General features: G+C 36.8%; 1 long non-coding RNA gene across 1 annotated transcript; it reads right to left on the bottom strand.

The window, feature by feature from the left end:
- Window positions 1-6,156: 6,156 nt before the first annotated feature.
- On the bottom strand, window positions 6,157-19,330 carry LOC138111628 (uncharacterized). Its single transcript, XR_011151405.1, has 3 exons — window positions 19,245-19,330; window positions 18,576-18,722; window positions 6,157-8,292 (listed from the first exon to the last, which is right to left on the bottom strand). It is a non-coding gene; the product is annotated as an uncharacterized lncRNA (long non-coding RNA).
- Window positions 19,331-27,528: the final 8,198 nt, after the last annotated feature.

Below are 27,528 nucleotides of genomic sequence, written 5' to 3'. Positions count from 1 at the left end.
CAATAGACTTATTAACACACAATTTAATGAATAAATGGCATTATTAAACATTTTATATCGGAAGAATTAAAAAGAAATATACTCTTATTTTTCCTCGTCAACATCCAAGAGGACTTTGCCAAGAAAAAAAAAAAAAACAGTTGTAAAGCATTTTCTCTTTTTGTTTTTCTTTTATTTTTCTGAGTCTATGTCAACTCCAGGAATTCTCCTATAGTATCTCACTGTTTTGAATTTCTAAGGCATTCTTTTTCTACAAAAAACTTCAGTAAAAAGTCAATCTGTAAACTGAGAACTTGTTTCCTTATGATTTAGAGTTGCATACTCTTAATACAAATGTGTCTAAATGTGTCATATCCTGTGAGGTTTATTTACTTAGAATATGAAGTTCTTTCTTTTGCCTATATTTACATGAGAAATAGGAGACCGTAGCATTATTTCTGGTGCTAAATGAGGGGACTGAAGACTATTGGATGAAAACAAATGATGGCCCTCAAAAGAAGATACAGTTGGGAGCTTTGTGTAATTGTTTCTGCATTACTGCTCCCACAGGACCAGCTGAAGAGATTACCAACCCCAGCCAACCCCCAACTGTTTGTTGCCATCCTCTTGCCAGAGAACAGTGCCTTGCCAGATCCACTGGTTAAATTACTTGTGTGATCACTCCCTAATTTATTTCAAAGTGACTTGGTTAGCAAAGCAGGCAAGCAGAAACGATCTGTTATTTCAGTGGTTTATGCTGGCTCATTTTAATTTTAATAGCCTAGAAAGCAATCTCAACAGCAGCTCAGCCAGGAAAACTAAGGATGGCAGCTACTGAAAGCAGTGTGGGGTTGGTAAACTTCAGCAACTGAAAGAGGAAAGATGCTCACAACATGCAGATTTAAACCAAGGTCCAGCAAAAAATTTAGGCACTTCTGCACTTAAAGCACCTGGATCACCCTACTGCTGTAAATGGGGCTATTAATAAACTACTACTTATGACGATTATGTTATTTTTGGAAAAAGTGTGTCAGATGATGACATTTATTCCATGTAATTTTATATATGAAAATTAAGCATCTTGTTTGCATAAATCTTCTAAGCTTTTCCTGTAGTCAATGGAAGAACCACCTCCAGAAGGGTAATTCCCCAGCTACCTGAGAAAGGAGGTGTCAGCTGCCTTCTGAAGATGTTCGTCACAGAGGATGCCACCCCTTAGGTTGGAATATGGATTCTCCTAGGCTGCTAAAGTTAGGCAACCTGAATTGTATCCTATCTGTACCTCACCAAGTGGGCCTGACAACCACAGCAATGTTATTTCTGGAAAAAACTTTCTTAAATGGGACAATCACCTTTACCAATACCATCACACCCTTACCATCCATTTTGGAAAAAAAATTATAAAGTGTGCAGTGTTTATTTAGTAGTGGAAATCAGTATTTCATAAATATCATATATATATATATATATATATATGTTACTGCCATCACTGATTACTTTAACTTCCTTTATGTCAGTAGTTTCCCTGGCTTCAAATAAACTTTTAGATTGCAATTAGCTTTTCTAATAATGCACGCTGTAATGCAAAACCCAGAAATTTGTTGGGATTACCTGCACAGATGTATGTAAATTAGCTACATATATTTCTTTAAATATAGTGTCACATGAAAATAGACATTTTTAGATGTATAGAAATGGTAAATGCCTAGAGTATAGTAAAACAAATTTTACAGTCTCAATTTGAAATATACTGTCCATGTTTATTTAAAAATAGCTTGCCAACAAGGATTCTGACTTTCTGTGGCCTTTAGTAGTCTTCGTTCACACTCAGCATACAAAAGTTAAAAGATTCTTTATCATCTCAGAAACTCCTTTCACAATTTTAAATCAACCTAAACTTATATAATACAATTCTCCTAAGTGCTTAAGTCACTTGCAGCTCAAATCCAGTAAGTTTAAAACCTCCTCTTTGCCAGTTAGTTGTAAAGTACTGAGGTGAAGGTAAATTGAAATCTTTTCAACAATTAATGGAAAAAGTTATAACAACAGATTAAAACTGAACAAGGATGAGTTCATTAAATCATCCCTCTTTTGGGAATGCTCATTTGATTTCACAAAATAACAGAATCACAGAATGAGTTGGAAGGGACCACAGTGGGTCATCTGGTCCAACCTTCCTGCTCAAAAAGGGACATCCTAGAGCACATGGCACAGAATTGCATCCAGATGGATCTCAGATATCTCCAGTATGGGAGACTCCACAGCCTCTCTGGGAAATCTCTTCCAATGCTCAGCCACTTGCGCAAGAAAGTTCTTCCTCGCATTCATGTGGAACTTCCTGTGCATCAGTTTCTGCCTGTTGCCTCTTGTTCTATTGCTTGGCACCACCAAGAAGAGCCTGGATCCATTCTCTTGGCACCCTCCCTTCATATACTGATAGATATTTATGAGGTCCCCTCTCAGTCATCTCTTCTCGAGGCTGAACAGGCCCAGCTGCCTCAGCCTACTCTCATAAGAGAGATGTTCCAGTATTTTAATTATCTTTGTAGCCCCCACTGGACTCACTCCAGGAGCTCCATGTCTCTCTTGTAATGAATACCCCAGAACTAGACACAGCACTCCAGATATTGCCTCAATAGGGCTGAATAGAGGGGCTGAACCACCTCTTTATACCAGCTGGCAATGCTCTTCCCAGTGCACCCCAGGATACCACTGGCTTTGCTGCCCCACCAGGGCACACTGCTGGCTCATGGACTGCTTGTTGTCCACCAGGACCCCCAGGTCCTTCTCCTCAGAGCTGATTTCTAGCATGTCAGCCACCAGCCAATACTGGTGCGTGGGGTTATTCCTCCCCAGGTGCAGGACCCTTCTGAATTTCAGAAGGATCTTCTCTGCCCATCTGTCCAATCTGTTGAGGTCCTTCTGCAGGGCTGCACAGCCCTCTGGGGTATCAGCCACTCCTCCCAGCTTGGTGTCACCAGTGAACTTGCTGAGGAGGGATCTGCACCTTCATCCAAGGCATTGATGAATAAGATAAAAAATACTGAGCCGAGTACTGAACATTGATTTGACACTTTCTAAATGATTTCCTTCGCATCCTCCAGATAAGGGGTAAGAGCTGTGCAGAGGGAGATAACTTTTCTGACAGTGGTTATTTACTCACTAGTAGAGCTATCATATCCATTCACTACTGGTACTATTGTACCTTGTGTTTAAGGCAGAATGACACTTCATTGTTCCATCATAAACATTACCAGACTGAAGCAGGGAGTTGATAAATGATCACAAGAGTAAAGACACAAGGCTGAAGTGCCTTAGAGTCTAATTACCAAACTGTAAAAATGTGTACAGTCAGAACAAAAGGATGATCCTTTGTTCTGTAAATGTATTTTAAACCAAAATTGGAAGCACATAAATGTACATGCCAAAAATGCAAACAACAACAAAGTAGTGTGATTGGTGTGGTTCTTACACTTACAACTCGGAATTATTTTTCCTTCTTGACAGGCTTAAGCAAGATTTGAAATTGCATTTTATAATAGCATTTTTCCTCATTCATCTAATAAATAGTTTTAATGTATCAATACATGGTGTAGGATATAATTCTAAAACCTTTCTTGTGCTTTAGGAACCTGGAATCTGCGGAAGCTGCCATATGGGGGAAAACCATTAGTGAGGAACAGAGTTATATTAAAAATTCACAAAATACAGAGTGTTTTAGAACATGAAACATAGATGGAGTTCAGTTACTGAAAATATATATCTCTATGGTGTAGTCTCATTCTAAATGGATGCTAAACTTTGCTCCAGGCTGCAAGTTTTCTGCAGTCAGCTGCAGATGTGATAGGACTTGCTTTTACATAATCGTTTTGTCTTATCTGTAAACATCCCTCACTTGGACAACTTGAGAGGCATTAAGGGTGTGTGCAGATGAACGATTTACCCTCTGAACTTATGTTTCTCATGCTCTGCAAGAATTGCCTGCAACACACTTTTATGCTGCATTGTACCACTCAGAAAGAATACAAATATGGAGTAGACGACAGGAAAATAGTTTGTAACACCTTACATTGCTGATAAGATATTTTTCATCTTTCCATAGCTAAGGTTTCCTGCTATCTGCTTCTTAAGTCCAGTTACTCTTATTCTGTTGTGGTTTGTTAGTTGCAAAGTGAAAAGTAAACTTTTTTTCTTGCTTATAGTGAATAAAACACTTCATCTAGTTGATCAACGGGACTTGGGGTTTTTATGCCTCTACAGTCCTGCAATACTTTGAAATAATCTTTCTCAATTAATAAATCCAATGTTGTGTATATTTATGTATATAGATATCTAGAGAGAACTTTTTAATACACTGATTGTTATCCCTATACTGCACAATTATTAAAAAGTTACTTCTTTGCTGAGTTACCCCTGCCCAGATAGTCAAATTAAAAATCACAGTTCTGTTAGAGATTACAGAGAACAAAAAGAGATCATGTTGGAAAGTATTAAATCATGCTGCTTAGTGGGTTGACACACACAATTAAACAATTCAGGTCATAAGTGCTCATGAGTATGTTGTTGACAGTAAGCTACCACACAATAATTTATGGAATGTTTTCCATCATCTCCAACCAGCTATAAAAAATTACTTCCATCCTGATGGATGATGGCCTTGATTATCTCCTACCAAACTTATACCATGCAGTATGCCTATGTTTGAAATAAAATAATTTTATTAATATGTTAAGTTTCAGTACATGTCCCTTAATATCCTGAGATGGTCAGATCTGTCCTCTGGCCCTGCACTAGTTTCTTAGAAGGTGCTACAGTCATCCACACCGACTCTATTTCACTTGTTTCCTAAGTTACTGCTACTTTCTCCTTATCCGAGTCACTGATTTGCTGTGTTTTCACTGACAAGGGCTGAACTGACTCAACTCCTTTAGCAGAGGTAACAGGTCATGTTTCATACCTTATAGGTAATGCTCTAAATTGGTTTGAGCAACAGTGAGGTGTAAAACTCCTAGAGTGCAAAGAAAATTTGGTTTCAAGTGTTAACAAGCCTTTCTTTTTATTCAGGACTAAATCTATACACTTTTATTGTAGCTGCTACACTGTAGGAATAACTTTTTCTTTTGTTATTCCTTTACCCTGGAAGCAGGGGAAAACATGATCTGGGGGAAAATAGTGATAAAAAGTCAAATCTGTGCTAAATTAGTCTTCATGTATAGCAGCAAATATAGACTTGTCTGATCAGGAATTTTGGCATTTTAGAATGTCCTGAAAAGAAGTACATGCCTTTTTCAGACATTTTTCTGAAAGCAGAACTGAACTTTGAGTGTTTCTTCTTCTTGTCATATTTATTAATCATTAAAGTTTCTGACATATTTTCTTATTATTGTTTAGTAGTAATGTCAGTGTTAAACCATAATATAGGTGTATACATCTGTTGTTTACTCTGAGATGACTAACTACCATATATAAAAATTCATATTAAAAATAAGTGATAACACACCAATGAAATAATGATTTTTAAAAGCCCTCTGCCTTTGAAATACATTAATATATTTAAATAAGAAAAGAGATCACAGTTCCATATCCTACCACTGACACACAGAGAAATAAACAAAATTGAGTTGGAGAACAGACCTGCATAACATACGGCTCAAGGACTTCGTGCAGCCTGCAGAGCATCTTTTCTAGCATGCCAACTATTTAACAGCAATGTGTACTGTTAGAAAAAGCAGGGTGTGCTTCCTGGCTGGGCTTTTAACCAACCCCCCAAGCTCAAAGCAGTGAACGGGATAAGTATCTCCTGGCCAGGCATGTGGGTAGGTAGGTGGGAGGACACTATTTATAGAAAGGGAAAGGCAAGAGACACTGGACAGTCATGGCAAAAAGGTAAACTCAGTGATAGCAAGGGAGGTTCTTCACTGTAGCACAGAATGGACCTTGTCTTAATATAACAGATTCCAATCATTCACATACATGGTTCTGTAATTTCAGCATTCCATCCATTCTTGCCTCCACAACACAACGTCTGGATTGAGTCTAGCAAACTCTCGAGGTGAATGAATCTTTGTGTCCGCATGCTAAAATTTTAGAATATCAAGGAAAAAGATATTTGGTACCATGTAAGTGTTGTATGCCTAAGTTTAATATAAAATTTCAGGGCACATAAAATCCCCTGCACCCACAACTTGCTAATAATTTTTCTTGTCATCTATGGTTTTATTATTACTTATGACATTTTACTGAATTATTCATTATTTTATAGTTGTGGTATTCTAGAAAAAAAATTTAAACTTTCTGGAATCATAGTAGTACTTCAAAAAGCAGATGAACTGTATGAGCAAGTATACTCTTCCCAAATGTGGCTATCTCAGGGTGCTGAGGAATTAGATTTCCATCTCAAAGGCAGTTATCTTGACATAACAGATTACTGCTGCCAAAAGAAAAAAAGCAGTATTTTCCTATACTCTCATACTTCTCTCCCTCTTTCTGCCACTTTTAGTGGTTGTGAGCAGTTAAATATCATGTCTCACAGAAATTGAGCCCCAGAATGTGAATATACCTCTGAAGGTGGCTCCTTGGGAGTGCTCCTGAAAGCATTCTCTGATGGAAATCTCAGACAGCAGCTTTCTCTCTCCATGGCCCTGAATGCCACATTTTCAGGAAGGACATAAAATTGGCTGGGTAAGTGAAAGAGAGCAATGCACCTCATGTATCCTTAGTGTAAGCAAATGACATATGCTTTCTTCCTTCCATCTCAGCATTTCTGTCTTCTATAAACATTTTCAATCATGTTGTCTGCTTCAGCTGTCATGAATAAATGCTTGTATTTGCACTTGACCATAAAAAGTTAATTGTGAATTACTCTACACACATGAAAATGGCAAATGCTTAAACTGGGAGGTTGTACCACATTAATTTCTCAGCCCTCCTTTTTCAACTGCACAGGCCAGGTGAAGACCCCAGTGAGGCCAGGAGGGACAAAACTTGCCACAAGAACATGAGCTTTCTGGTCTGCAGTGAGATATCAGGAAGCACGTTTATGTCTTGAACGTCTTGAGAAACACACCATAATGTCAAGTTACAGTATGCTAATGATGAAAAAGTCTCCTCACTAACAAAAATAATTAGAATAATCCAATCTGTATTTAGATTAAGTCTGAGGTTGGTTATTATAGCAACAAAATGAGCGATCCTTCAGGGAGAGATATGGCCAGAACACAACTGCTGAAATGAGTCAAGAGACTTTAACTATAATTGTTATATGTTCTGCATATGACAGAAAAATCAGAAATAAAAATCCAAATTAGCTATTTCCATTCTTCAGCATTGAAATAAAAAGCCTAGAGTGACAGAACTTGGTGTTTCTCTGCCAATGTGGTTTTACATAGGTTTTTTTTGTTTGCTTTCTCACACTTGATTGTTCTCTTGGTAGTGTTCCACTAACTCACTGTTATCTTGACTGATAATGAAAGCGCCAGAAAATACAAACACTTTTCAATTCCTTCTTTTTCAATTATGTGGCACTGTAATCCCAGCCTGAAGTCCTTTTTTTAAATAAAGTATTTCATATGAACAAAATATAATTACAGATACATTCATATATCCTAAAATCTTCCTGTATAACATAGCACTGATCTTCTATTTGCATTTTAGGTTGTTTGAAAATGTCTCTACAGTTACCTTGTAAAACTTCATACCATATGTGTTATTAGTCTAACACTGTTCTCTTATTTGAACTAAGACAAGTAGATACTGTCATATACTAGACCAGTGAAAATAACTTCAGTGATTATGAGATGAGTGTTTTTATAAGCTCTTTTTCCAAGCAAAATTTGTGCTGATATATCTCTAAGAATTAAAAAATTATACATCCTATTCAGAAAAGACTATATAGTGTTCAAATGTGCACAAGAGAAGTTTGCCTTTTTATCTTATTTGCATATATCTCATAAGTATGCCTAGAAAATATTACTTATTAACATTCATCTTGTTACTTATGTAAAAAGGGTGCAGACTCCAAAAGGACATGTTTCTCCAGTATAACAGGATGTATTTGTTTACTTCTGCACAGTGTTTGCGCCACTGCAGTTAAACTTGCAGCCCACATTTTGAGGATATACCACTCAATTTGAAGTTATGATGTTGATTTTCTTATCCATGTTTTTCCCCTTGAAGCGAGATGAAAAATGTTCCAGCAAAAGCATAAGAAAGCTATTTTAAGATCTTTGAAGAAAAATTAATATGTTGCGATGATGATATTTCATCTTAATCTGGCATCGCCCAGACTTGTCTCTTTCAAGGAAGGGAGGACATCTGGAAATGAGTGAAAGCCACAATAAAATAAGATTTTTTTTACTGAAACTGAAATATGATGGCATAGTTGTTTCTTGACAGTTATATATTCATTGAGTAGGAATAAGTGGTATGATAAAGGTGCATGATTTATTGTTATATGCAATTACATGAGCTGCACAATATTGAAAATTTACAGAGAACTGAACTGATATTTTAGAAATAAAAATATGAAACACTCATTGATATTCATAGCCCAAAAGCAAGAAAAAAAAGCACCTCAAAGTAGCTAGGGAGAAATTCAGCAAACAGGGATAACACAGTAAATTAATATATTTTCTTTGGTGTGATTCTGTTTCTCATATATAATGCCTGGAATATATGAAGGGAAGAAACAATTTTTGTTTGATATTTGAGTTTCATAATCTCTGTCCCTCAATGCAAAACATGAGTCTGACCTCATTTCCACTAATTTGGGCAATGCAATTAGTATAAATAAATATATACTAATATATATATTTATGTAAATATAGATTTATATAAATATATATTTATGTAAATATATACATATTTATGTATTTATTATAAATATATAAAATCTCATGTGAAACACATTGATAATTCTGGACGCCAATATGCAGGAAAGGTAAATTCAAAGTGAAAAGGAGCAAGGAGACACTAGTAGATGAACAGATGATTGGTGAGCTGATCTTTTCTAAACAGTATTGAAAGACCTTGCTGGTTTGTCTAACCAAGCAAATTAAAAGTTAAAAAGAAAATAATTTTTATCTGTAGATTCTTCAGGTATCGGGGGAAAGGATGAACTATTTAATTGATGTTTGCAAAACAGAAATCAGATCTAAATGAGCCCTAAGTAAATTCAGTCTAGAAATGAATAGTATTTCTAAATCTTACTGTGTTTGGTTTGCATGGCTAGGTTTTGGTAGCAGAGGGAGCTACAAGGGTGGCTTCTGTGAGAAGCAGCCAGAAGCTTCCCTCATGTCCTGCAGAGCCAGTGCCAGGCAGCTCCAGGATGGACCTGCTGCCAGGCAAGGCCGGGCCAATTAGAAATGGCGGTAACACCTCTGTGGTAACATACTTAAGAAGGAAAGAAAAAAAGATATGGTGCAGATGTAATTGCTGCCAGAGAAGAGCAAGGTTGAGAATATGTGAGAGGAACAGTGCTGCAGAGACCAAAGTCAGTGGAAAAGGAGGGGAAGGAGGTGCTTCAGGCTCCAGAGCTGAGATTCCCCTGCAGCCTGTGGTGCAGACCACAGTGAAGCAGCTGTGCCCCTGCAGCCCATGGGGATCCACGTGGGATGCAGAGATCCACCTGTAGCCCATGGAGGAGACCCACACTGGAGCAGGTGGATGCCCAAAAGAAGGCTATAAACCCAGGGGAAACCTGTTCTGGAGAAGGCTCCTGGCAGAGCTGCAGACCTGCGGAGAGAGGAGCCCATGCTGGAACAGGTGGCCTGGTAAGACCTGTGACCCTGCGGGGGACTCAAGCTTGAGCAGGCTGTGCCTGAAGGACTGCACCCCATGGAAGAGTGACCCACATTGCAGCAGCATGTGGAGAACTGGTGCCCATGGGATGGACTCATGTTGAAGAAGCTCCCAGAAGACTGTCACCTGTGAGAGGAACCCCACACTGGAGCAGGGGAAGGACTCCCTGAACAGAAGCAGGAACAATGAGTGATGAACTGACCATAATCCCCAGTCCCCATCTCCCTGCACTGCTGGTGGGGAGGAGGAAGAGCTAGGGAAGAAGGGAGGGTGAGGGAGAGGTATTTTTTAAGATTTATTTTACTTCTCGCTATCCTGCTCTGATTTTGTTGGTAGTAAAATTCAGTTGATATTCCCAGCTGAGTCTGTTTTGCCCATGACAGTATTTGGTGAGTGATCTCTCTCTGAGATCTTATTTCAAGCTATGAACCTTTGCTATATTTTTTTCTTCCCTGTCCAGCTGAGAAGGGGAATGACAGAGTGGCTTTGTTGGATGCCTGACATTCAGCCAGGCTTAACTCACTACACTTACTGAATTGATGCTCCGGACATCTTAGGATGTCATGACCAAATAACATGAAAAATAGGAATTAATAATTAAAAAAAAAAAATCTTCTATGCTTCTAGTGTGAATTTCAAGCACCAGTCTTTTCTAAAATGATTGAAGCCATCTTTTCAGGAGCACTGTTATTTAACGGTTCTCAACCACCTATGCAGAGTTTTGGATGTCAAATTGAAACATCCCTCTGCAGCTTTTACAATCTTTCATTATTCCAAATTTTTTAATCTGTCCTACATATTCCAAAATCAGGTTCCTATTTTCCTTAAAAGCCAACTGTTAGAATATAACACTTTTTTGGCAATAATACAGATAAGATCTGTTGTCTGCATAAAATATTAACTAATCATAAATTAGCATCAGATAAAATATTCTGCTACTTAATATTGGAAAAGAGACATCCCAGTCAATATAAACAACTGAGTTACATTTCAAGCTGCATTTACTCATATATGATAGCAGTCATCTATGCCTGTTGCCTAAGAACTAGTTACTGCAAAGGCCTTTTCTGAGAACACTTCACCCATCCAACCCCTTCCCCTTAGGTTTCCTCTTTAAAAAGGTTGCAAATTCTTCAGAAAAAGATTTTGTAGGACTCTCAATCTCACTTTTATGTGCAAAAAGTGTTGGAAAGTAAGGAAGCCTTGGCTTGAGTAACACCATCTAAAAACTATGTCAAGAAAGAGGCCAGAGTGAAGAACCAGCGTTAGACACGCTGTGCCATGGCCTGTCTCTTGGGTCTTCAGAAACAGAGGGAGGAGAACTCCAGTATAGATCACTGACCATATGGGTATGAAAATTTGCTGAATATTTTCTCAATGTAGTCGTTGAAACACTTTACACAGTGTCTGGTCTTGACACACCTGTCTCATTGACTGCTGATTCTTGGCTGACAGAGGTAAATGAAACCATGAAGATGTTAACTGGCCCAATTTCTCATTATGCCTATGAACACCCTGATTTACTCTGGGACAGTTAATAATCCTAATTTTTTTGTGATCTGAGCTACTTTTAAAAGTAAACTATATGTTATTCATTATTGCTATACCTTTGTTCATTAAACAGAAACTTCTTGCCTTTATTCTTAACTGTATTATCTTGATAATATCTCTAGCACATTCAAAATTAAATCTCAAGCTTCTTCTCTGGTGTTTGCATTATTATCTTTACCTCTTCATCCTTAACGGTATACTATGCCACTAGAAGTAGATGCCCAACAAATTCTCTCTTAATACCAAACATCAAGCATAAGTCAAGAACACAGTCATTGAAGCAGAATATCTGTTCAATTCAGTCAGAGGGAGACAAAGTATATTTCCATCCTAATCAAATTTTTAAAGTGAAAATCATTCAACTTTCAGAAACAGAATCAAACCCCAGATATTTGTCTCTGATTAGGAAACACATAATTAAATTATTTGATTTTGATATTATTTCACTTTTTGTAACTATTTGTTCATCAGTTTTTTGTATTTGTTTAGTTTTACTGTTAACAGATTGTCTTATGGAAATCATTCAATATTCATGTCTTTCAGAGTGGCTGAATGCCTCAAAAGCTTAGAGACCCACTGTAGGTATAGGCTCAAATAAAGGGCTCTGGCAGTATCACAGGGAAGAGAATTTGTATGTTATATGGAAAATAAAAATCTTATATTACCCAAGAAAATTCAGGTGGAATATTTTTGATTGTCTAAGGCTGAAATAGGAATGCATAAATAATACAATACAAAATTTTAAATTGAAACCTACTGAAATGTTGATATTCCATCTTTTTATTCTAATACTGAATTTTTTACATTTCCATTACTATAGGAATTCAGTAACAAGTTCGACAATTCACATATCTGTGAATGCAGGATTTGGGGCATATATTTCTAAATGCTTATGCAGGCTTTTTATGGCTATTGCTGGACACGCCTCTTCATATTTTGATAATTTCTCACATATTTCTTTCAGAATTGTAATAATTCTTTGCTATCTGTGCTAGTGTGTTATTATGCTCAGATGCATGCAAGGTTTCAACCCATCTCTACTACACCTCTGTAGATTCTACTCAGATCTATCTACATTTGTGCCCTACTAGCCTTGCAAATTCTCCTAAGTGCCTTGTAAGTCTCCCCAGTACAAATCCAAGTTAATTCTTCTCCTATGTCCTCATTCCATTTCCGCCATCATCTCTGTCAGAGAGCAGATTCATGAACAGGAGCACCAGATTCATGTTACAAATTAAACACTAAAGATTCTGCCACTTTCCTACAGGAGACTTCTGAATGATGCAATAGATCTCGGTGTTGGGAAGATGTTCTTTAATAATTTACATTGTTGTTTTACTTGATAGCCATTGATTAAATAACCTATTTCACCTCCATATAAAGTATTTCTGTCCCTGAATAACTATAACCAGTTACTAACTCCTTGATATTTCTTCTAGTTCAAGTGGTTCACTCTTTCTTGACAAAAAGGCAATCAATGTTAGGGAAGGTGGTGAAAAGTGAAAAAGAGGGTTGTTCCCTACTGAAAAAGACAAGTTATTTTAAATTGGAAGGAAAACATAATTATAGATAATTACCAGAGATTACATTTCTCCATACATGCACTAATTAAATCACCTATTAGATGATTATGTTTTTTTATAGATTTTTTACTTTCTATTTGGCATTACATATGATAAATCAAATACACAATAAATGAAAAATGACAGCATCTATCAAAATTACCCTCAGAATAATTTAATTCTTGATAACTATGATAAGAAAATTCCCAGAGTATTGAGAGAGAAAAGTAATAGTCTTTATCTACCTCCAGTCAACTGTGAATTTAACTTAATAAACACAGAACTTTTACTTCCAAATATATTTTATTATTCAGTACTATGACCTTGTGGCTGATAGAAAACAGTTCATATCATTCCTATGTCATTCTAGATCATGTCCTAATAATTGCACAAAACATGTGTGAAAGGGTAAAAATAGAGAAGAAAACGGTTTTTACCTATCATATATAGGATCACTATTATTTATGTAAAAAATGTAAAAGCCACAGAAACTGGATTTAGAGTGTATTCCATAGCAAACTAAATTAGCAAACCCACAGGGAACACAGCATTGAACTTTTTACATAATCATGGTTCATACCCAGGGATGGAGGAAAGATAATGCCTCATGAACTCCCTTCTCAATTTTTGCTAAATTCACTGCCATATAACAGCTAAACCAAAGTGTTCTAAACTATCAGAAGCCTCTTGAGATAAACATTCTCCTTACATATCAACATCCCATCACAAGTGCACATTTTTAGTTATCTCCTTTGAGATCCTTGGTGATCAGCTTATTGGTTTAAAACAATGGTACTTCTGCAGGCAACTTGGGAAAGAAAAATAATTAATTCTATCCATCTATCAACACTTTCTTCTTAAAACAACACTTAAAACAAAAAGAAATAACCACCTTCTCCTCTTCCTTCATGACCCTTCAAAACTTCCCTAATATTATTGATTGTTTTGACTGACTCTGCAAAACCGTCAGTGTCACTCTGGTACTTTGCACCTTAAGTTCCTTTCTACGTGCTTATTGCAATAGTGTTTTTCAGGCTCAAGCTGGTTTTGGATTAAATCCCTAATTTCTCACTTCTGAAGTAACAGTAATGATTTCTCCTATCTGGCTAATGACAATTTAGCACTGTCACCATGTGAGATATTGTATCCTTGTTGTCCTATTTCTGCCAAAAATTTTATCATAATAAATGCAATAGTATAAGAGGCTTCTTTTTATGTTGGCGTACCTAACAGCTGTCTATTTTGATCATAGAACTGATTCTTCAAAGCCTCCAACTTTTTCACAAACAGCAATCTAGTTTTAACTAAAATGTTTGCAGAGAAACTTGCTATAAAATAAGTGAGAGTCCTGCTAAATCCCACATTTTAAATTTTTTGAGCATGAATTCCCTGGGGTTCCTAGATCTAGATTCTGAGTTACTTTGGATGTACACATACTGTAGCTTAGTGAAATCAGGAACATGCATACATATCACCTGGAGTTGGAGATTGAAAATTTTGCAGTTAAACTGCAAATATGTTTTTTCTGTCCTTTCTCCTAAGAAATTTTTTCCTGTCTGCATAGTACTGAGTCCCAAAATTTGGGTCCAAACACCAGTCTGTACTGTGGTATCAATTTTAGCGCTCAAAAAAAGAATATTCAACAAGGTACCCCAGGGGTGGAAGGGATAAGGACAGACAATCCTGTGTCAGCTTGTACCAGCAACTCTTCTAGTTTGTTCTAACACCTGGAATGTAGCTGGCTGAGATTGTGGCAGCTCTGCTTCCTGCCTTACTGAGCACTAGATAAAAGGAGCAGTGGCCTCCACTTAGTGGTGCCTCTGGCATAAGTGTAGCACAGAGACCACACGATCAGTTTGTTTGTCTGAAAGTGATGAGGCAAACGAATGGCAAAGAAGACATCCTGTCTGCATTAGTGGTGTGGAAGCCAAGAAAAAAGCATTACAGCAAACAGAATTTTGTCTAGTTGTGGATTAACACTGGTAGTCACTGCTGGTAATAGCATCTGTAATGTCTCCTACTCCATAACTCCTTTCAGTCCTAATAATGTCAGTCATTTCTTTCACCAGAGAATTTCAAGCCCAGTATCAACCATGTCACCTTGTATTTCAACTCAACACATTCCTATTTCATCCCCAGCATAGACTAAAATCTCAGTATGACTTTAAGCTTTATTTTACACACAGCTATGTCTGTGTGTCAACCCAGTCCCAGAATACCATTATTGAATATCATCACAATTTGTTTCTCCAGATTCCTTCCATAAGGACTACACGGAGGGAAAAAAACCCCTCTCACTAGCAGGCATAATTAATTTTGTGTTTGTTTTTAAAATAATCAGCTAATTAGTGGTGTGACACAGTTCATTTGTGACTTTAAAAATATTTATGATTCTTTATGATTTGATTCTATGCTTTGGAGGAAAATAACTTCACAGTGTTTAGAGTGTAGAGCATTGCCAATTTTCTTAAAAATATTTGGACTGCTGGACTAAACCTGCCTTAATAACTGGCAGTCCATGATCCAGATCAGTCTTAGGCACAGGAAGAGTCAGAGTTACCCTAGGAGCATCTTCCTCTTCTGGATATGCTTAGTAAGTTTGAAAAACATAACATGTCTTTTGGGATTTCTCTATCTCCTTGCACCACTGCAGTAGTAAGTGATGGAGAAGAAACCCAATGTGGGCTGTGAAAATGAAACTTCAGATAAAATCATCAAAGTGCAGGTGCTTTAGCATTATTTCTAATATTACATAATACTTACCACCAAAATAATCCTCCCATATACACAAATCATAACAACACTTAAAAATACATTAAAAAATAGACAACCTCTAACACTTTCCTTCTACAGACATATTAGAAGTAATTAATCCAGCATGAATGGTGACATAAAGAAACTTAAATTTATGTCCTTGTATAGATACTCCTCGAAAAGTTGAATACCACTTTCAAATAAAATAAAATAATCCAAACCAAAAAACCCTACTGTCATTATAATACCTGCAGAGTGATACCACTAACAGACCTGGCTGTTTGTTTCTAAGGAAGAACAGCTGTGCAACAGACTGTCTGAACAGTTCCTATTACAGAATGCAACATGGATCACTGACACAAAGGAAGCACTACACCAGCTGGCTTTCTGTCTTAGAGCATTTCAATTCCTAGATGATTTACCTGTTCTCAGCCCTGTCACCTCAACACTTCCACTACCCAATTAAAAAATGATGTTGCTGGATTCTCTCCGCTATAAATTAGATATGTTTTTGTTCAGATCAAACTGGTTACTTTTTTTTAAAATTTTGAAATACATGACTTATTTTTAAACTTATAAAAGCTGCTTGATTATTTATTTGTGGTCTATTTTGTTCTCTTGTAGAGTTTAGATATGAAAAATTCTTTTCAAATGTATTCATATGCAGTGATCTACATTTCCTAATCATAATCATGTCAGCAAAAGTGGAGCTGCTCTTAGGATAACATTTTAGTCTAGAAAATGATTTCCCTTTAAAATGGATTCAATGGACATGATATAAAAAGAAGATGCAAAATTACACACAACAGTTTGCATAATCAAAACAGATATGTTTTATATTCAGGCAAGATTTCTTTTTGCTACATTAAATGGAAGAAAATAGACCTTTTGGAATTCTGCAAGTGTGCTATGGCTGTAAATGCAGTAGCAGTGGAATTCCAGTAGGATTATGAAGAGGATGTACAGAACTTAAAAAAAGAAATCAACCAAGATAAAGAGGAACAATATGAAAGGATAAATGGATTTTTTTAAAACTAACAATAGTCCATTTATTTCAAATAGGAACTATATTTTCTACTTTGTAACTAAAGTTAAATTTATGAAAGCTTGAAATATGGAGGTGTATTCTTTTGTGTAGGAAATTTACTGGTCCTCTTTTAAATAAATGTAGTTCAAATGACATGTAATGAGTGTAGAGCTTCATTCAGTAAATAATACCCAAGGTATATTCATATCTACATTCAGAACAAAACTTGTACATGTTATGGAATAAGGTTTGAAGGGCTCTGCAGGTGTCTCATAGAGACACTGTTGCTCTGGAGGAGACAGATTTCAAATTAACATTTCTCTTCCCTAATGAACAATAATCTTGACCTAATACATGAAAATAGCATGTCACAAAGGGCTACAGAAAGTACTGGATTTTTTTCAAGGATGATATAAGGATAAGTTTGTGATAATCATATGAAGGTTATTGAATGAAAAATAAACCACTTAATATTTAATGGGTACAATTAATCAGTGTTAAAATGAGCCACAAAATTTTTCTATCCCATAAAATTTTACAAGATTTCATTTATTTTTCTTCTCATGCTGTAGGAACAAAACAAAACTTTCCGTATGAGAAAGAAGAAAGGGAATAGCTGATAACCTTCATGTCAGGCAATCCAACTGTTATACAGAGGACCCAGGTTTAAGTTCCTTATCTACTATTCTCTCAGTGCTGGCCAGCCTGTAGAAATTTTAAGAGAAACTTTTTCCCTTAAAAAAATGTACTAGGATTCCAGTGAACATGGTAATTAATGGAGGAGGAAATGATGGCAGGGAAAGAAGAAAGTGGATGCTAAAGCTTAGAAACCAAACATTGACCTTGTGACTGGAAAGAGACACAGTTCCTGAGAAACAAGTGTTCCTGACTGCCATGCATATTTTATGTATTCTTTTCAGTATTACAGTCAAAAATCCTACTCCTCTTGGATGAAGATGACTCTGACTTTCACTTCTCAGCAAAAGTAACCAGAACAGAGGAAATTTTGATTTAATAGGAACTTTTCCTCCTAAGTGACATCTTTTTATAGGTGGAAATTATTTCTGCCAGTGCACTCCTAAGTCAATTTCCCAGCATTGATTTAATAATGAGAAGTAGCACACTGTCTAGAAGTAAATGTTTAATATATATCTATCATCTATGCACAAATGCCTTCACTCATGAGTCATAGGTAAGCGTCATAATTAGAGGATAATCACAAAGGCTCAAAAAAAGGCTGTATTAACACATCCTCCTTACCACAGATGAGAAGAACTGTTGCTCAGACCAGAAGGGGATCAAATATTTTAAATGCATAGAGGTTTTACTTATGAAGCCACCAAGAAAAAACAACTTATTTCTGTTTTTCACTAATTGCTTAAATATAAAATCTTTTTTTTTATTTCTTCCAAATACCACTGATTAGGAATTTACACAAGGTATCTGACCTCAATTGCAATGATTACTGTCTGCTCTACTGTGTTTACTGCATTTAAATTCATAGTGTTCTTGTGAGATAAAAAAGTGCGTTTGTTCACACAAATGAAGAGCTAGTAGATTTTAAGATGAATGACAAAAATTCTAAAAATTATTTAGATGGCTTGAATCCTACTGATTTCAAGGAGCTGAAATATATCTTTTGAGGGTGTGTGTCAGGAGTGATGGGCAGGATTCATCTCACTTAACTTTAAACTGTCTAAGCAATTTGTCAGTTCTCCCTCTACAAAAATGCAGGGCTACAAATCTCTAGAGTACAATTCATTCTTTCCCCATGCAGGATCAAAGCCAGATGAATGATTTATTCTTTGGAATAATTTTATTCTCTACTGATTACAGAAAATAACTAAATGGCTGGCATAAAATGTGCATTGAACATGGTCAAATGGAAGTGAAAAGAAACCTACCTTGTGCATACCAGAGAAGTTTTAGGACACTAATGTCCACTCCAAATTAACAAGAGGGATCTTCAGTCAATGTAACTTGCTTCCACTGTAAAAAGTCATCCTGGCAGGGAGACTGAGCTACAGAAGTGGAATGTACTTTTCCTCCCACTAGAAGTCAAATGAGGAGGAATTGTGATAATAAGACTTGTAAGACTTATGATTGTCTAGGTCTTACCTTGTGAGTTTGGCCACCTTGTGACTCACAGCTGTAGAGTTAAACTGCCCAAGCTGTGTTGGAGCAGCTTACATTCCTCTTTGTTTGCAGTGGGAGTTAACTTCTTAGATATGAATATTTCAAGTAATTGAAACCCTTTAATTCTCATGTTATTTTAAAATCTTTCCCTCAAGGTTTTTACCTCTGGACAACCATTAGCAGACATATGTAAAATAAGTACTTTTTGTTTCAGTCCTGTTTTAATGGCTGGGTGTTTGCAAAATTAAAAAGATATCATTACAGTAGGTAATGACTGTTGTAATTGCTTGTAGTCTCAACACAGATTTCTAATGGGAAAAATATGACTTACCCTCACTTGCCTCTAGCATACAATCATAACTGGATAGGGAAATAAGACATACAGTGCAACAATTCAGTGAATAAATTGAGGACTTCTGTTTCCATGCCTCACATACCTGACAGTCTGCTCCCTTAAAGAAACTTGAAAAAATAAAGAATAATATGCTATTGGTAATGACATCTACAGCTTATTAAAGGGCATGTGTAGATTCATAAAGAAGGGTTTTCTTTCTAACAAAAAAAGAGATTTATATTTTTTTACAGTTGCACACTGTGAAGTGCCTGATTGGTTGTTGCAGAGCTAATAAAAAGATGACTACTTGCAGCTGATAGCATATCCTATTTCCATCTAATTTGATGGTTTTCTGCTGGGCTGATGGGAACCTAATCACAAAACATTGAAGAGTCAGCTATTTCAAAGCCTAGTTGCAATTTCTACTGTTTTCTGACTACTTAGCCTTACTTCTTAGAAATCTAACCTCTTACTACTTGTCATGAAGTTAGTCATTAAAGTGTACACTAACATTATCACAAGTAAATTTCACTCTCTCCAACCAAACATATGAGAATAAATAGTATCTTTTTATGCCAGAGATAATTATAATTATTCTTTCTTGTTATTGTTGCCTAATTACTCTAGATAATGCACTATTAATAAACAAATGAGACAGTCTGTACCTTTGGGGACTTCCAAATACTGGCTAAATGTAAAAAATCAAAGAATGTGAGGCCAGTTGTTGTGCAAGGGCAGAATTGTCACAGACCATTTCCATGAAGAATTCGTGTATTAAAACCTTATTTTTTAACCTATTAATACAGAACCTGTGACTAGGTTCTGCAAATCCATGGTAGTCACAATTTTAAAAGTCAATGTGTAAAACTAACTGTTGCTTGGAAATGCAGTAGTCCCAAAGTTTCTGGAGGCTAAATGTAGTCAGATATTCCTCATTTAATTGGAGGAATTGCACAAATACAACAGATATCAGAAGACCCTAATGGCTTCCTATACAATTGTTGTCAGACAGTAGTGAGAACCTAACAAAAAAAGCCAAATCAATGCTATTTTAATTATTCCTTCTATGACAACCAAATATGGACATAAGACTTAGTGCATATATATTTCTAGATAATTTTTTTCTTCTGGACATAAAACTAGGCTGCACAACTTTCCATCAAGCCATAGGAATCATTAGGTCTATATGCAGTCTCAAAGTGCTAAAGCTGAGGAAGTGATGGTGTTCCTGAGCTGGTCTCATATTAGTTGGGTGCTTTTTCACTTTCTCAGCTTAAGCTATCACTGACAAAGTGACTTTGTGACTTCACAGCCACTAAGATCTAGCACAGATTTTCTTTTCAGTTACACCAATATATATAGTAGAATATTTGTGTTATTCATATAATAATAATAATAATAATAATAATTCATAAGCTATTATACTTCAGTAGCCAACAAATATGAAGTTCAGAAAGTTAAGATAATTTGAATGAGCTCTTGTAAACCTTTCTTTCAAAACTAGTCACACACTGGAACCAGTCTACCAAACATCAGACTCTTTTATTAAAGTTAAATCCATGAAAAATTACATAAGATGTTCATAGAAAATGTGTGGTTACCTTGAAACTACAAACACAAATAATATTTGTGTTAGTGGATAAGTGTTTTTTTCTTTTGTATTAGTTACGTTGTTGTTGTTGTATTGTGTTTTTGTGGCAAGGTTTTGGTAGCAGGGGGCCTATGGGGGTGGCTTCTGTGAGAAACTTCTAGAAGCTTTCTCTGTATTTAATAGAGCCAATGCTCCAAGATGGACCTTATACTGGCCAAGGCTGAGCCCATCCGTCATGGTGCTAGTGCCTCTGGGATAACATAGTTAAGAAAGGGGGAAAAAAACAACGCAACACCTGCATCAGTCAGAAAAGAGGAGTGAGAATATGTGAGAGGAACAATTCTGCAGACAGAGGAGGAGGGGCATGAGTTGGTCCAGCTGCTGAAGCAGAGATTCCCCTGCAGCCCGTGGTGCAGAACATGGTGAGGCAGCTGTGCCCCTGCAGTCCATGGAGGACCACAGTGGAGCAGGAATTCACCTGCAGCCCCTAGAGGACTCTGTGTCAGAACATGTGGATATGCTTGAAGGAGACTGTGACCCCATGGGAAGCCCAAGGTGGAGCAGGCTCCTGACAGGATCTGTGACCCCACGGAGAGAGGACTCCACACTGGAGCAGGGTTTCTGCAGGACTTGTGACCCCACGGGGGACCCACACTGGAGTAGCCTTTTCCTGAAAAACTGAGCTACATGGAAGGGACTTACACTGGAGCAGTTCATGAAGAACTGTAGTCTGTGGGAAGGACTCATATTGTAGAAGTTCATGGAGGATGGTGTTCCACGATAGGAACCCCGTGCTGGAGCAGGAGCAGAGTGTGAGGAGTCCTCCCACTGAGGAAGAAGGAGCGGCAGAGACAACACTTGATGAAGGACCACAACCCTCATTCCCTCTTCCTCTGCATCACTGGGCAGGAGGAAGTAGAGAAAATCAGGAGCGATGTTGCGCCCAGAAAGAAGGGAAGGGTAGGAAGAAAGTGTTTTAAGAATTATTTTTATTTGCGGTTATTGTACTCTGATATAATTGGTAATAAATTAGAATTATTTCCCCAATCTGAGTCTGTTTTGCCATGATGGTAATTGGTGAGCAACCACTCCCGGCCCTTATCTCAAAGCAGGAGCCTCCCCTTATATGTTCTTTTCCATGTCCAGCTGAGGATGGGAGTGATAGACCATATTTGAGTCAGGCTCAAGCCCTGGTCATCAGAGCTGGTGAAATGTCTGGAAGTCATGTCCTATGAGGAGCAGCTGGAGGCTTTGGGCTTGTCTAGTTTGGAGAAAAGGAGGCTGTGAGGGGAGACCTCATTGCTCTCTACAGCTTTCTGAGGAGGGAAAGGGAATACCAGGAGCTGAGCTCTTCTCCCTGGTATCCAGTGACAGGATGTGTGGAAATGGTTCAAAGCTGTGCCAGGGGAGATTCAGATTAGATATTAGGAAGCATTTCTCTACCAAGAGAGTGGTCAAACACCGGAACAGATTTCCTAGAGAGGTGGTCACTGCCCCTGTGTTCAAGAGGCCCTGTCAGTGTTCAAAAAATTAAAAAATGCCTACTTGGATTTGCTCAGCCTTAATGGTTTGTCTAAGGAATTTACTAATTTCCAAAAGAGTTACAGCAAAAGACATAAATGGGTGTGGTTTTAATTTAGTCATAAAAGAGACATAGAGAGAGAGGATGACAAAATGGTATTTCAGGGATACCAGGTAGGAGATTTCCTGGAAATTTAATGGAAAATTATTGACATCCAAACATGCAGGGGTACTATAATTTTATTTGCACTTATGTAGTACATGTAGCATATAAGAGGTACCAGGCTAGTACCAAAACTGTAAAATGCTTTTCTGTAAACAAAATACAGTATTAATAGGGATGATTCATATTATTATCAGTATATTTTTTGCATAAGGAACTTATTTTGACTTATTTACTCTGAAATATTCCACTGAATTTGACTATCAACAAACAAGCTAACTTACTATGAAATACATTTCTTGGATAGTTCTTCCTATGGCCTTGAGTATGGAAATTGCAGCCTGTAGTTATTTTAAAAAATGCTACTACAGTTTTAAAACATATATTTTAATGCTCTAAATGGTACCTACAATTCCATCATGATTCATCCATAAATCCCATATCAGCATGTCAAATACCAAAGGTAATCTATATTGTTACTATGTGATTAACTCAATCTATCAAGGAATTATGAGCATGTAGGGTGCTCTGAAGTGAGAAGATGACCAGACTGTGGTAGACCACCCTCAAGCCACATAGACATGTAATTTAACAACTACCAATTGCCTTGAAACTTTTACAGAGTTATAGCTATAATGAGAAAAGGAGAAGTGTTTCTCCACTTCCACATCTATGTATATGACCCAACAAGAATCTGACCACAGTGTGAGGACAAGATATTAAAATTAACTATACCTCTTTGCACCCAGCTCTGCACAACTGCTCTCTTGTGTGAATAGTCCTGTTTGTGTACCCATTCTGGGACTGCAATGGATTCTGCAGTCATTGGCTTCTTCAAGAAACAGAATTGAATGGTGGGTTGAAGCAAGGTTTTATAAAAATAAGTCGATCAAAAACCACTTACAGAATCAATTGAAAAGCCTATGATGAAAGCCAGAAGTCAGGAAGAGTTAAATGATGGGGTTGTGGCAGGAAGGGAAGCATATCTAACTCATCTCTGGAGAAATTAGATGAAAACAAGTACAGTAAATCCTACAAAAAGGAAAACCTTGAGTAGTTGGAGAGAAACCCTTCAATAGAGAGTTCACAGAGTATGGACAGACCAGGAAACCATGCTGGTAAGAGTAGAAGAGTGCAAGAATGCATGTGTGCTGAGAGGAACCCAGCCTGCTCTGGAGCAATTAAACATCTGACATTATCAATATACAGATAAGCTGACAAATTTGATAGCGAGAATACTGTCACCTAGAGCACAGAGTCTCGTAATGGATCTAATATTGGAGTCCTTTTATATTTCTATAATCACTTCTATGGCACTTTTTTTCCCCTTTCAATGCCTTGATTTTCCCATCTCTAATATACAAGAGAATCCTAATCTTCTTCCAAGCACTGCTAATAAAATATCCTGTAATGCAGTTAATGTTAATATTAATATTGCTGCTGTATGGGGACAGGTTCCGTTCTAGAATCTGTAAGAGTATCTCATATTTATCACCTTTTCTGTCAGCAAAATTGTAGCAGCATACGTCCTAGAGAGTTTGTTGATAAAATTGTTTACTGGTTAGGTGTAATTTTTAAAAAGGGAAATTTCTGGAAAAGTGAAAGGAGAAACTCCAGTTTAATTATATGACTGGATCTGTGTAATGGCGTGCCAATAACATTCGCTCCAGCCATATACTCTTGTCACTGTCCCTACACTGGCTTGCATGCTTGCCTAACCACTTGGTGAGGCAATTAAATTTGCTAACCCAGCAGAAAACTAATCTGGGGTGGGAAGGCAGGGGGAGGAAATAGGGGGAACATTACTATCCTTTTCAGTGGTAACAAGCTGTTAGATTGGCTCAAATGCATCATATAACCACACCACGATTTTTATGCTTGGCAAACTATTTAGATTCTTGTTCATCAAAGCAATTAAAAGTATGTCTCAATTGAGGTGTAAGAGCAATCCCACTCATATTCAGCAGAGCATTTACCTTGACACCTAGGTTTTTTATGCCTTTCTATTTAGCTATGTGTTTTGGTATCTGGCTGGCACTGTTCATGTACTTGAAATTGACCAGCACTGAATTCGAATTAACAGAGTTTGAACTTCATTCTGTGGTTCTGTACCTGGAGACATTAAAAATCTTTGCTTATTAGTAGTCATTTTAGCTATATGTTATCTTATAATTTCTCAGAAGTCCATTGTAAAAACTTATCCTTGCCATTCAAACCTACAGCATGTTGTTTTTGTGGTGTTTGAGAGGTAAGGTGTTTCTGAGAAAGGTATGAGGCATACGGCCTTTTGATTGGTATGCATTAGGCAATTTTACATGCAAACTTATTTTGATATCCATGTAGTTAGAGGAGCTTTATTCTCTTTCTGTGTGTTAAAAAGCCATAACAATGAAAATTAAATGAATATAAAACTTTGCAGAGGAATCACTCAATTTTGTAAGTGAAACAGCTTTTAGCATAAAAAGCCTGGATCTTCAAAATGATTGAGTAAGATTTTCCCTGTTTATTTTGCAGATGGGTTTTCCAAGGTAGAAAAATGTAATTATAGGAAAAGCAGTAAAATGTGAGCTGGTTGAGGCATAAAGTGCAGCACTTAGAATAAGACAATCGCCTAAATTCCCTGATTGACAGATGGATGTCACATTAGATGAAAATGATAACAGATTTAGTGGACTGAAGACTAACTTCCTCTTGACAGTGCCCTGACCCTTAACCTACAACCTGACTCCTGTTAGCTTCACTAACACAGGGTAATTGTCACAGGTGCAGGATAAAAGAAACCCCTACAGCAGCTACCAGTGGTCAGAGGCTTATTTCTTTTGATGACCAGAAATGCACTGTTGAGATATAGTCAAGAAGTCCTGACCTCTGATGACCTTTCAGAGCATTAAAATTTACCCCTGGGAAAAGGAAACTATATAAAAGGAAACTGCTCTGCTCTGATTAATGCAAAGCAATATTTTAACAGTGTAATAATTAAGTTGACAAACAAAGCTGAATGATGTAAAGTAATTTATTTTCATCAACACAAAAGCATGTTTCTCACACAATTGTAACAGGGTTTCAACAAAGACCAGCATTATACACTCAATAGAGTTCATGGGTTTTATAATTATGAGTAAATTCTTTACCATGTCATACTCGGGATATGTGTACTATTCCAAAATAATTCTGTTGTATTTATATGCTAATAACAGCCTTTCAATAGAAGCCAGTTCTTTGAATTGTATTTAAATTTTAGGAAGGTAGAGGATTGTAACAGTATTTATAAATGACATGCTGACAACTGTTAGACTTCACAAAAGTTTATAGCTCCTTCTGTTAGAAAATAGAGTACATTTTATTCTTATTTTCTTCAGCAATGTGAATGGGGAGTTCAGAAAACAGAGAGCAACACAATAAGCTATGCAAATATATTTTATAATAGAAGAAAGAATATTATAGAAGCAAACAAAATGACTGTGTCTCCCATTAGACTGGAGTCAATGCAGTAACCTGTCCATGTTGGGGCTTTTATACATAGAAAAATTAATATTACATAGGGGGAAAAAGAAAAAGAGTAATGACTGCACATCTTGGTAAAGTGAAAGTCCATGCATTAAGGAAGCCTGCCTGTGTTTTCAAAATATTTCATCTTAGGAAATGAAACAAAACAAAACAACCACAATCAACTTCTTAAACACCCAACAACAATGAATTGCTGTATTCAATTATTGTGTTTATTGGTGCTTAATACCAGGACCATCCAAATATTTATTCACTAAATATGAGGGAACAAAAACAATGTTCTAAGTACAATAGGGATCAAGTTTCTGCACAGAACAGTAGAGCTTTAAAAGACCCCTATGCAAACAGCACAAATTGCTCCAAAATTCGTTGAAGGTTCTTATTAAGGTCATAGGTCTTGCCCTGTGGTTATTATTCATCCACAAAATGCTCTGATAAGTAATATGACACTAAATTAGTATACACAAGCTTTGGGATAATTACGTGAAGAAAACAAAAAGATTAAGTTACTCCAAAAAGACTATTATACAGGTAGACAACTTCAGTCCACTGTGAAAGATGCCGTAGAATCTGGTTTTGTTCTGACACGTTATTAAATGATAAAAAATATAAGGATTATTCTGATGCAACTTACTGTCATGGACACTTACAATAATAATGCCTTCCTTCAGATTACCATCTTTTCAAAGGGGATGAGATCATCAGGTAACAGTGTAAAATATGAAGGCTTAACATTCTGTGTTTTTAGCACATTAAAAAAAAGAAATTGCTGGGATAATTAACAACTACCTATTTGTCTGTTGGCTGCATTCATTATGCCTGCACAAATTGGAGGTCTCCAAAATCTGTGCAGTAAAATTTACTCTTTGTTCAGGAAGTTCCCCTTGGATTTGGGTAAAATTCTGATTTGCTGTGTCTATTGTAATTGTGACAGGCAGTTGACATGTCTCATAGTCTAAATGTAGTGGCAAGCAGGGGGTGGTACAATGATGAAAAAAACTGCCATTCATTCTTGTGCAAAGGAAAGGTGTTTCTTAGCATATTCCAACCTATGTTCAGTCTAGAGTTGGGTCTCTGAGGTTGAAGGTCAAATCTGTGAGGTCAAAGCTATTTCTTGTCAATCTTCGTTCACTAATGACACATGAATTGGAAATTAGAACAAAGTAAGTAAAACGAATAGCCAGAAGGTGAGTGTCTGTTTTATTACTCAGAAGAGCTGGGAAATCTGGCCAATTGTTGCCCTATGTGGCTTGAATGACAGTTGTTAAGTTGAAAAAGGGACAGTGTGATGGGAATGCCACTTTAAATCTCAATTACCTCCTCCACTCCAATCAGCTTGGTAGAGCTTTAATGAAGTGCAATTCTCTGTCCTTTTCCTCATACTTCTATCTCCAGAATAAGCCTCACATTCAAGTTTGACAGCAGTACAATCAGTTTTCCATTCATCACTGGCCCTGTTTTAACCCTGCTGAAAAAGGGCCTAATGTACGTGGCAGTGATGGCAATTAGGCAGAAAAGTAATATTAGAAACAGACAAAAGCCTGAGTCTTTTAGCATTACAGGTGTTGGGTTTTTTGTTGGTTTTTTTATAGCCTTTTCTAGACA

This window comes from Aphelocoma coerulescens, chromosome 5 (assembly GCF_041296385.1).
Source record: "Aphelocoma coerulescens isolate FSJ_1873_10779 chromosome 5, UR_Acoe_1.0, whole genome shotgun sequence".
Taxonomy (NCBI): Eukaryota; Metazoa; Chordata; class Aves; order Passeriformes; family Corvidae; genus Aphelocoma; species Aphelocoma coerulescens.
Note: the sequence above shows the minus strand (reverse complement) of the source record. Positions and strands in the feature narration are given on the sequence as shown.